This window comes from Engraulis encrasicolus, chromosome 4, assembly GCF_034702125.1.
Source record: "Engraulis encrasicolus isolate BLACKSEA-1 chromosome 4, IST_EnEncr_1.0, whole genome shotgun sequence".
NCBI classification, from domain to species: domain Eukaryota; kingdom Metazoa; phylum Chordata; class Actinopteri; order Clupeiformes; family Engraulidae; genus Engraulis; species Engraulis encrasicolus.
The window spans coordinates 19,429,118-19,441,289 of NC_085860.1; the positions used below are offsets into that span (position 1 = coordinate 19,429,118).

At 41.3% G+C, this 12,172-nt stretch overlaps 2 long non-coding RNA genes across 2 annotated transcripts; both read left to right on the forward strand.

Annotated features, from left to right (window-relative positions):
• The first annotated feature begins 2,472 nt into the window (after positions 1 to 2,472).
• LOC134447408 (uncharacterized) lies at positions 2,473 to 6,815 on the forward strand. The gene is made up of 8 exons (XR_010034597.1): positions 2,473 to 2,762; positions 3,969 to 4,038; positions 4,289 to 4,381; positions 4,827 to 4,911; positions 5,123 to 5,198; positions 5,301 to 5,516; positions 5,780 to 5,924; positions 6,684 to 6,815. It is a non-coding gene; the product is annotated as an uncharacterized LOC134447408 (long non-coding RNA).
• Positions 6,816 to 8,662: 1,847 nt separating this feature from the next.
• LOC134447412 (uncharacterized) lies at positions 8,663 to 11,301 on the forward strand. The gene is made up of 3 exons (XR_010034601.1): positions 8,663 to 9,106; positions 9,864 to 10,023; positions 10,118 to 11,301. It is a non-coding gene; the product is annotated as an uncharacterized LOC134447412 (long non-coding RNA).
• The last annotated feature ends 871 nt before the right edge of the window (positions 11,302 to 12,172 follow it).

A 12,172-nucleotide genomic window follows, 5' to 3' on the forward strand; every position in this document is an offset into this window, starting at 1 on the left:
CATCTCCCCTGTCCTCATCTGTCATCTCCTTTGTCATGGGGCAATATTGTACACCGACCTCATATGCCCTTCCTTGTCTTTACAGAGGTTTGTCCTGATGAGACATCAGAGAGCAAGTGTGAAGGAGGAGGAGGGGGAGGGTATAGATGGATTGTCAAAAAGGGGACAGAGAAAGAGAATTGTGGGAAGGGAGAGAAAGAAAGAGAAAATTGCAATTAGAAAGAAAGGAAAGAAAACATGTCTTGTCTCGTGCAGTGAGAGAGGAAGAGAGAGAATTGGGAGGTCACTTAGAACTTCATCTGCAGCAACTGTCTCTCGCTGGCACCAGACATAGAACACACAGAGAGACACATAAAAAAACACTCACACAGAAAATTACTATTTGCACCAGCACACACTACACTGGATGACTGGATTACCACTTGACATGCTTGAATTGCGTTTATCGTTGGATGAATGTTTTTGGGGCAGGAGGGGCAGGGGGGCAGAAATGACGCCCAGATGGCAGCGGATATATTTTGCTTAATGTTATCAGCCTTTTTACAAGTCTGTTCCTAGATGGGTTCTCGGTGTTTGTAAACAGGAATTTATGAGGAGAGGCAAGACACTGGCAGCCAACCATGTGCGCTATTTTTTTTGACCGACAGCGGTTTGCAACAATCAGAGGTTGAGTTCTGCGCAGATACACTGATAAAAAGGATTTTGAGGGGCAGTACATTTCACTGACAAAAAAATGATATTTTTTACCCCAACAAATAAGGTTGCTGAGGTTACTCTGATGCAAGGGGTATAATATACTCACTCTACCTATAAATAAGGAGTAGGACTTAGTACTGGTGAGAAATGACTAAACTATACCTCATTTGCATTCATACGCTATAACTAATACTAATGGCTAGTGTCGAAACTACCTATAAAAGACTAAACTTTACCCAATTTACATTCCAACACGGTAACTAATACTATTGGCTAGTATGATCCAAACCGTCTCTGTCAAAACTACCTATTGAAATTGGTTAAGGCCCGCAATGCGCATTGCTTTCTGGGAATTCATTGAAAGAAGAATCAACCGGCGGCGATTGTGGCGAGCCTCGCAGCGGATGAAGTTAACTTTCAATGGACGGGACAAATTCAGAAGGTAAGCTGGCCAGTCGTGCATTAAACATGGGATACAAAACATGAACAATGATCAAAAGGAAACTAAATCACGCTAGAGTTGTAGTTGGCTCGTATAACTGTCTGACTGTGACTCAGGCAGCTGCTATCAGCAACGCACTGGGCAGACAGACAGGTCAATGGACAATGTAAGCTGCCGTTCAAACTTCGTTTGGAAAAGGCAACAAGTATGCCCTGTGTTCAAGATGAACGGATAGCACTACCAATTTCAAAATGTTGTAGAATGAAACCCACTGCAGCCGAGTTTTTTTCCATTCTCAAATGTTGCCTTGTTGGCTAGTTTTGGCGCGCAGACTGGGACTGGCTGCTGGTGGTGACCTGACCTCGTGTGTCGTTCTACAAATATTTGTTGCCGAATGTTCCATCCACTGTTTGCGCTGCCACTGCCACTTGATGCTCTGCATCACGCGAAAGCACGGAGGGGAAAATTCTACAAGATAGCCTCCTTTTTTGCTTTCACACAAGGCTGTAGTGTGATAATCTTACAAGTTACATGCACCTAAAGGACTGTGCTCGTAGACAGACTACGAACGGCACATTACTTCACTATTTCATTCTCTACAATAAATCCATTCAACATGGAACGGCTACGTTTGTAGCTGGTCACTGAATCCTTCATCGTAAGTCTTTCAGCAGTTCCCGTCGCGAATCGTCCTCTTTGAATGTTGTTTTAAAAATGTGTAAATTCCTATGGTCACCAAGTTTTCAAATCAATGAAATGCGCGACGAAATGCTTCATATCAACTGTCAAAGCAGTGTGCGTAAACAGTCATCATTCTGGGATGCCTCCGTGCCGAGTCAACTAAATACTTTTTTGTATTATTAATCATAATCGTAGACATTCTTAGTTTGAATGACAGTTTGAAGATGGGGAGCGAGACAGACGGTGTGTGCATGCCGGGTGCCTGCCTGTGTTACTGGGAGGGAGAGGGGGAGCGAGAGGAATCGATCATCAAATAACTTTTTAAACAACGCTACCCTAGACATGCTAAATCCTGCTGAGCATAAACGCTAACAAAGGATCAATCCGTTAACATTGCGAGGAGACATTGATTAGTTTGTTGTAAATGTATCATAGTAAGTAGTCCTATGTAGACCAACACGCCCTTATGTTACTCTGAGTAGTGGTGACCCACTAAACATAGAACGTCACATACGTAGACGTTCATATCTTGTCCATATCGCGTCCGTCCGTCTAAGACCAGTTCTGTACCCAAAAATGACGTGCAAAATATGTATACTATTTTGACGTCAAACTATGAGGTCCATTAGACGTCTGAATATAGTTAATCATTTACCCAATGGGGACTGCCTAAACAGATGTGTCAAAAAATAATAATACATTGGGATGTGTAGACAGCATTGACAGATTATGTGTCATTTTTGTGTAAGATTTCACAGAATGTGTGAAACCTGAAGTTAAGAGATTCATTTCTGGGTCGTGCTACAACAAGTGAGAAACTAACGGCCGTTTGGCTGTCCAATCGCGTGACTGTGGACATTTGAAAGCAGACTTCCGCCCGCCTTTTCTACCGTTGGAAATGCAAGATGCGGCGACTTGACTTCAGACACCGAGAGAGGCTGGCGTAAGTAATTCACTTTATTGGTATAATTTCGTAACAATTACGTGTGTTACCGTTAATGTATGGTTAAAATCAAACCCTGCTTCACAAGTTTCGCTGTACGAACATTGGAACAACCTCAGTGATTCTGTGAACATTAAGCTAGCCTACAGATTTAGCTAGTTATTGATACTCAGTTAGCTATTGATCTTTAACGCTTGCACTATAAATTATATTTATTTTCTTTTAATTCACATGTGGACTAACTTAATGGTTTAAAACGTGTTGTGTTGGGAAAATTAAAGGTTTGAAATGTGATATTGGATGGTTTGCTAACATTGGTTGCTAATATGGTAACTGATAATTAGCTGGTGTGGAATAAATCAGGCGGCACTTTACTGATGTGAAGTTTGAAAGCTATTTTCTGAACATAAAAGAAAGAAAGTCTGACAGGATTTATGTAAGGATACTGAAACACCACGGATGGATTGACGTAGAGCTAGTACTGGTAGTGGGGCAAAAGTGGATGCTGCTAGTAACAGGTATCGGAGGGGGCAAGGCAAGGGCTAGCTAGCATAGAGGCGATTTTAAACTTCAGCGCTTCAAACGTAAGCAGTTCTGCGTCAAATCATGTAAATCAGACCATCCGCCACCCTCGTACATGATAAAGAATAGCACCAGTAAAAGCAAGCAGTATCCCACTGTTTTGTGTTGGCTCGATGAAAGGTGATAGAAACGAATTTCCGAATCACATTATGTCGGCTTGGTTGTTGTTGTGGCCAGTCAATAGACAAGCTTTGAACCGTAGTTCCATGTACGGTAAGTGTCGTGGTTTTCACTGTTTCAGTATGTAGTTGAATATGGTAGATCTGGGCAACTGGTCAACGCTGTCGTGTTTTGTCTCGGTAGACCTCGTATGACGGTGTGTTGGGAAAATACCGGCAGTTGTTTCAGATGGAGGGTGCGACGTGCCAGATGTACGCTGTTCGAGGGATAAAACTGCCACGCACGAGATTTTGTAGGCAATGGTAATTGGTGACGATACCATGACGTTTGAAAAGAAGATTCAAAGTTTGAGTTTTATGTGGCAGAGTAGTAGAACAGCTGCGTGTGAAGTGTGGCGACTACCAAGGTATCAACACCAGTTATGGCTACGGGATTTTAAAAGTACCTTCAATGCACTGGGAACTAACGTGCTCTCCCCCTCTCTCTCTCTTCTCTCTTCGTCAGGGCCCAGGTCTTGTGGCCACATCTGTCCAAGCTCCTACTCTGATTGAACAGTTGGATGATCAGACTGATGGTAAGTGTGTGTGTGTGTGTGTGTGTGTGTGTGTGTGTGTGTATCATATTGTCTATGTGATCATGTGTCTAATTGCCATCCACTTACAGGCCCTCTGCCTCCTTTCATTTGTTTTTTTAGATTTTTTTTTATTGTTGTATTGTATGCAATTGTGATAAATATGTTACTGTGATAGTGTTATAATAACACAGAGACTTTGGTAAATGTGAAATTTAAGTACTGCTGTACAATTTTCTGCTCTCATTTTCAGATGAAAAGTGCTACACAGTTCTCACACATCTTCTGACTCCGAAGCCGCTGCAGTGTAAAATCTGAGATGTCTTTTCTGGTTGATTTTGTGCAGGTATTTTTCAAAGGATAGTTACTTTTAAAAACTTCTTTTAATCTTTAAAAACACTTTCATGCAGAGCCTCTGTTAGGACCTCATTGCGATACAGAGTTATGACCTTGTCACCAAAATGTCAATGACCATATTTTAACCTGCTATTTAAGGCTGTCATAGCCATATTCTTATAACAATGCCGTTAAGTTCAAGAGAACTATAGTTTGGTGATATGGATCCCAAACGGAAGGGAACAGCAGCGGTTTGTAGTTGTAGAGAACTAATTAGCGCCAAGTGTTGTTAACCTGTTGTTTCTTGTTTACCTGTCACAGTAGCCCATAGCACTTTTGTCATAGAGAGCAACTTGGTCAGTAAATATGTGCCTGCTGTATAAAGTAGCAGTATTTGGATGAGTTACAGCTAACACGGACGGCAAACTTGAGACTGTATATTGTGTGTTTGACAGATTTCTGACAGCGATGGTGAGGGAAGCAGTGTACCGAACTCTCAGATGACTCGGACCAGGTGACCAAACCCATGCAAAGCACAATGTGAGTGTACACACACACACTAACACACACACACACACACACACACACACACACACACACACACACAGACCACACACACACACACACACACAGACCATGAGTCAACATAGTAGCCCCTACAATATTTTTCCAATTTATTGCTGTATGCTTACCATATCCATCATGTTGATGTGTGTTAATGCATCCTTGTGTGTGTATGTGTTGGTGTTAGGACTGTGCTGAGGCGTTCCGCCCCCCTCCCCCTCCACACCACTCAAGGCACGGCGGCGGCCCAACAGCAAACTAACGTGAGTACACAACACACACACACTTGTGTGCATGCCACGCACTGACACTTTCTCTACAGTGACTTGTCAACTTTCCTTACATTGTGTGTGTGCGTGTGACAGGGAGATTAACATGAGGCTGGATGCGCTTGGCTCCCTGCTGCGTCCATCACCAGAGGGGCCGGGATTGCTGCGGCAGCTAGCCAATTAAAGGAGGAGGATGAAGGAGAGGAGTCTGACGATGCCGACATCGCCATCGTATGCAGTCCACGCCCTCGCAGGAAAACCAGCCAATGAAAACGCTTGCAGCAGCATCAGCAGAACACACCGGCACGACTGGTAAACTTAAAGATACGCCACAGACCAGACATACACCAAATACAACTAGCACAGGTACACACACACACACACACACACACACACACACACACACACACACACACACAGCAGTACATCTGTTTTGTATAGCGCTTTGCCTAGTCAAAGACTTTTTACAGGAAGTATTATAATTCTGTTTTATAGTTGGGGGAAGCCATGGAAAGTAGATAACCCTATACAGCTGATGTGTGTGTCAGTAATATTTATGTGTATGTGTGTTGCAGACAGAGCTTCTGAAGCATGCAGTGGAAGACCTGTCAGTCAAGCTAAAGGTCCCGCCCTCCAACCTGCTGCTGCTGCACGGAGAGGCGGAACTTAACACCTCACACACTATTGGCCAGCTAGGACTCTGCATCGCTGACATCTTTGGTAGGAATGTGTGTGTGTGTGTTTGCGTTTGGGTGTGTTTGCGTGTGGGTCTGTGTTGGTGCAAGTCAGTCTTGGCTCCTTCCTGATATTATACTGTATAAGTTCATACGTATACCGCATTGCAAAATGAATTTCATATACAGTATATCACGAAAGTGAATACACACCTCACAGTTTTTGCAGATTTTTGATTATACATTTTTATAGTAAAGCATTACAGAAATTTCACTTTGACACAATGATTAGTGACCTTTTAACAACTTATTTAACCGCTTAAATTTCTTGCGTCAATGAAGTAACGAAGATGGTTGACAGTTCTTATGTTCACTGTCCCTGGGTCGCTACAGTATGCTCAAAATTCATCATTTACTGTAAAGACGGCTTTAGCTAAATTTTCTCCCATGGGAGACCATGCCCCCAGACCCCCCTAGTATGACTCAACACTATCCCCGAAAAACGCCACTGCACACCACACATTCGCGCGCACCGCTGCAACACACGCGCCGCTCCGTGCCACCGCGCCACGCCGCACCTTTCTCACCTTTTTCACCCCTGACCCGTTTTCATGCCTGTATACTTAGTTTGACTGGTATGCTTCATAAACTTGCTATTAAGTATTATTGATGATGTCTCTCTCTCTCTCTCTCTCTCTCTCTCTCTCTCTCTCTCTCTCTCTCTCTCTCTCTCTCTCTCTCTCTCTCTCTCTCTCTCTCTCTCTCTCCCCCTTCTTCTTCTTCCTCCTCTTCTACTTCTTCTCAGTCTGGAACCAACTTCACATCCCTCTTCACTGCACTACTGACACTGAGATGGAATCCACAACCCAACCACTAGTGGTCTGCATTGGGAACCTGAAGACTCTGTCATAACCGCCAGGAATGACCGTGTGACCATTCCCGTGACCTGACTTGCACAATTGACAAGCTGTTCAAGCTTTACTGGGTCTGCAACTTGTTATATCCAGCACAGCTCAGCTCTGTTTTCACCTTCTTTGAATATGTTTATGACGTTCCCATCTCAACCAACAAACGAACAAAGGCACTACAACTTCTCTCAAAGCTTCCCAGCAGCCCAGTGATCACTCAACATGTGTTTATGCCCAAAATGTAAATAGCTACTACAGACATCAAGAAAGTAGTTTGGCATCTTTGTCATGATATGAGGATAATTTGCAGCCAAGATGGCTGTTCAAGTGTACAAGGACTTACTATGTAGACACCACCTACGTAGATATGTTGTAAAACTGGACGATTGTGAAATGATATGATGTGGCAGATGTAAGACCCATTGATGTAATGCAGAGTTTTCATTCAGATGAACTGTCTCTTAACCCAAGGTACAATGTCTTTTCTTCCAATATGTTGGATCCTACAGTATTTCATAAGAAAGTTTTCAAGAGTATTTAACACTACTTCGAATTTCAAGACTTTTGGGTTTTGTAATACACCGGTAATGTTGTTAAGAGATGATAGTGTACGAGTCATAATCATCAATACTTCATGAAATTCGCAGTGGTGTTAATTATTCTTGAAAAAGATCACATTTGTTATCTCCCCCTCTTCTGAAAAGCCTAACAAAAAAGAATGTGACAGTAAAGTTAATGTAATACATTTTTTTTTTAATTGAATGTAAACACAACTCTACAAAAAAAAAAAAAAACGTTGCAGAGGTATGTAGTCAAGACTTTTGAAGATTTAACCTTGTAAACAAAAGTGTTTGCTAAATAAAAGTAAACCCCCCCTGTCACTTTCCATGTGATAATTGTCTGTATATTTTGAAAACTAGAAGTTTCAAGGTTTTTAATGCTGTCACTTAAATGTTTGAATGACAACTCAGAGTTAATTTAAAGTCAAAAAGACGTCCACAAAGAGTGATGTCCCATTTGCTATAAGACATTTTATTTATTTTAGCAACAGATTAGAACATTTGAGTGATCTGAATGGGAGGCAGTGATGAGGTTACTTCAGTTCTGAAGCAGTCGATACAATTAACAAGAAATGCTATTTTGCATTGTGTTGCATACATGGAGCATCAAAGGACTTTTTAAAGATAGTGTAGTTTAACTTTTTTGCTTTGAAAATCTGCCATCTTAATTCAACGAGTCTGTGGGTAAGAATTGACCTGTTTGTTAGGTTGTTAGGCTTTTGTTATGAGGCTATGTTAGGTTATCTCGTTTTAGCAAATGGAGTTTTGGATGGAATAAATGTAATGGCCGCACTACTGAGGTAAGGAGGGGGAGAGGTTCATTCCAATTTCGAAAAAGACGTTGATAAGACATCCCTAATGACCTAATATGGACTAGAATTTGCCCTTATCTGGAGGTCCTGATGACGTTCATACCTGACGTCATAATAACGCAAAAAAAAAGACGTCATCTGGCGTTACATTCTGGTACCCTGCTGGGACGTCCAACAATGACCTGGAAAAGACGTTGTTTGGACGTCTTTTTGCCCAGTGGGGAGAGGAGGTTTTTGGCGAGGGACCTCCCAATGTGATCATCCACGGTCATAACATCACCTAACATGAAGTCAGTTATTTTTTGTTGGACGTTGCAAACTCAATCTCAGGGTTAGTTTTGACAACGATAGTTTGATAGTTGCTTTCATAGTCGAAGGACTCGCTATGAACAGACACGCGCAGGTTCCATAAGCACAGCCCTTCTCTCTCTCTCTCTCTCTCTCTCTCTCTCTCTCTCTCTCTCTCTCTCTCTCTCTCTCTCTCTCTCGCTGGTCTCCGCAGTTACCCACACACTTCAGTTGTACCGAAATGATGACGTTTGACATTAGGAAGGGCAGTCCAACGAAAAGACACCGGTAGCCTATATTTTCATAACTAGTATAAAAAGTGAAACAAATGCTTCAAAACGGATATTGCAAGGAGTAGAAATGTTTACATAAGAATCGAGTGTAAAAGTACAACTTCTTAAACTTTATCCATGTCAAATTATTCACAATGTTTTGTGCATAATGAAGGTGTTCTGCTTCTGCCTACTGCAGGAGTTGAGAAAAGGCGGTAACGGCTTACCTCTCATGTAAGCTACAGCCTATGTGGTGTGTGGCAAGTCATATTAATGACCAAGAATGACTTACTTGTAACTTAATTGTTATGTGCTTTTAATATGTGTTTCAGGCAGTGGTGTTGCATCTTTTATATGCATGGTTGTCCTGAAGTCATTCTGGAACAGGGTAAGTCGCCGACTGAAGAAAAATAAACAGACTTAAAGGCCATAACACTGTCATGTTATTTGTTTATGAATAGCCATTTTCACTCACTCAGGCTTGCTGTCCTTGTTGCACTGTGCACTGTGTAGGATGGCGGCAGAGTAGATTTTGCAACTAAATAATAAAGTCATATTTACAGTTAGTACTATTATAACTAATATTGCAATTTGCGCAGTCTTAGAGAATATTTTGAATTTGATGGTGGTGGTAAGAATCAGTGAAAAAGATTTATGACTTGGCCGCATGAATTATGAAACGAGACTGCCAAATACATTTCACAGTGCACCTTTGAGGTCAATAGATCCCTTTACTGTTTGCATACAGATGTGACATAATCAAGCTGCGCTCTCATTGTTGGAGCACAATGGACCATGTATGCACATTTGTAAAGAAACTAGCCAGGTGTTATTTCTGAAATAAGCAAATGGATGGTCACGATAACTTCAGATATGAAGTAGGTCTTCTCTCTTTAGGGTCTGCACTGTCTCTGTGTGTGTTTGAGTCAACAATGCGTGAGCAGTCTGATGACTTAACTTCTATGTGAAGCTGTCAAGAGCTGTGTAGAGGGCAAATACACTGTGGATTGGTCACAACTGTTACTAATAACTCAACCCCTTTACTTTTTCAGCTCTAGACAGATGACCAAAACAGACACTAGAATGTACCTTTAAAGAAAAAAAGTTTAACCAATGAGTATTCTTAATAGTGTATCTTGTCACAGGGTTGTGTTCAGGTGCGTGACAACTGACAACATTGAGAAGACCCAGGAGCGGGAGAAGGGCAGCCTGATGAAAGAAGGCGACAGTGTTCTGTGGTCACACCTGAGATGATGGTCCTGAAGAGGAACGAGAGGAGATACTGGGCATATAAATACAGGCACTGTACGTTGTTTTTCTGTCCATTATCTTTTTACTCTTTTTGGCATACTGTATTTCACTCGCATATGTAGTAATCAGTACGTGTTATTGTTAAAAGGGTCATCACAGTGGAGGACAATCATGAAAAGGTTGAGGACTTCACTGTGCCCATCCCTGAAGTCCCTCCACTCGGTGCAGCAGCTCTTTCCACCATACTACCATGCTCTGGGTTGTCCCTGCCACCATCCACCTTTTGGGTCATCCGTGCCGCCAGCCATCACCGTGCCTGCAGCGCCTGGGTCATCCGTGCCACTCCCCACCATGCTGCCAGTCATCACTGTGCCTGCAGCACCTGGGTCATCCCTGCCACCATCCACCGTGCCTTCAACGTCCACAGCACCTCCGGTCTCTGTGAGCCAGTTTGCAGCTCTACTGGCCTTTCCAGTATACAGTATGCTGTAATTGCTAATGGTTTCTCTGAGTGGCCTGACCGGTTAATTGTCCCGTATCCCAACTATTTACCACTAAACAAGTGATTTTGTAATAAGTAGGAGATCTTTGCAATGTTATCAGTATGGTTGGACTCTGATGTTTCACTGCTGTATGTCTTCCTCAAAGAGTAAAACGAATTCTGAGTATTCTTGGATTTAGTCTTTGAAAAGTAGAGCAGCCCGTTTGTTTGAAACTGTTGTCCTGGACACCAAATAGACTGGAACTGATATCCTTTTTTAAAAGAAACTGGTATCCTTTTTATGTGTGCAGTTTAATGGTAGAACAGTATACACTGATGTGCCTTTATCAGTAACAAAGTGAAAACGGAACAAAATTTGACTATTTCTGTCAAAAACTGCTACAAATTCTACATATTGTTTATATAAACCTAGTTCTGGAGGAAGTCTGAGAGTTATTGACAGTTGCCATGTCTAGCTTCCGCCTTCGCGTAAATTTAAATCCCTCCTTCCCTCCTTCCCCTGTCATGCGCAAAGGCTATCCTAATTGTCCCAGCACCTCCCCCTACTCCCTCATCTCACTGGATCACCCAGCTACATGTCCCCTACACTTATGGAGTGGAAGCGGATCTCGTGCCGCATGATCTCCGCAGGGTCCCAGGACAGAGGCCAGCTAACATCGAATTATGCCTATTGACTATGGTTACCATACTCCAGGGCAAACTCGTGAATTAAATAGTCCTGTTGTTTATGTTTGTTTACTTTTTGTGAGATAAACTGAAACATTGTGTATCTGCTCATTTTTCACATTTTCCTGTTGGCGATATCCCTTTAAATAAAACATCTTGGTTGATATGCACAGGTTTGTTGTAATTGTAATTTCCCTGGTGGACGTTTTTACAACACAGTAGAGGCAGAAAACACTGAGAAAAACAAAAAAGTTACTTTTTAGCAATCAAAGTTTATTTTAATTTTAAATGATATACTTTTTATTTTTACCTAAGTAGATTCTTTCAATGGTACATTTACTTGTGATTGAGTACAATTTCAACAGAGTAATTATTCTGATTACTTTATTGTTGTGTTTTTCTTATTCCTATTAACCAGAGGTGAAAAGAGTACTAAAATATTTTACTCAGAGTAAAATATTTAGTACTCTTTTCACCTCTGGTTAATAGGAATAAGAATAACACAGCAATAAAGTAATCAGAATAATTAACAGTTGATAAATAAGCAGTAATACTAAAAGGCTCCATGAAATGAGTAAACGTTAACCCATTTTTATCAGTAATAGGTGTTAATAAAAAGCTACATGAAATGAGTACATTTTAACCAATTTTTAACAGTAACAAGTGGTAATAAAAAGCTACCTGAAATGAGTAAACGTTAACCCACTTTTATCAGTAATAGGTGTTAATAAAAAGCTACATGAAATGAGTAAATTTTAACCAATTTTTAACAGTAACAAGTGGTGATAAAAAGCTACCTGAAATGAGTAAATGTTACCCCATTTTTACCAGTATTTTTTACTTTGATGTGGTCAGTATAACAGAACTTCTGGAATTGGTTAATCTTAACTGAATATGTAGGGGTACGTAATACTCTATCTAGGACTGTGGAAATCCTTACACCAATTAAATTGAGTAAATCCTATAGATCTCTTTTTACAGTGTATTTTCGCGCAGTCAGGTTATAAACGAAATGTACAACCCATGTATAGATAC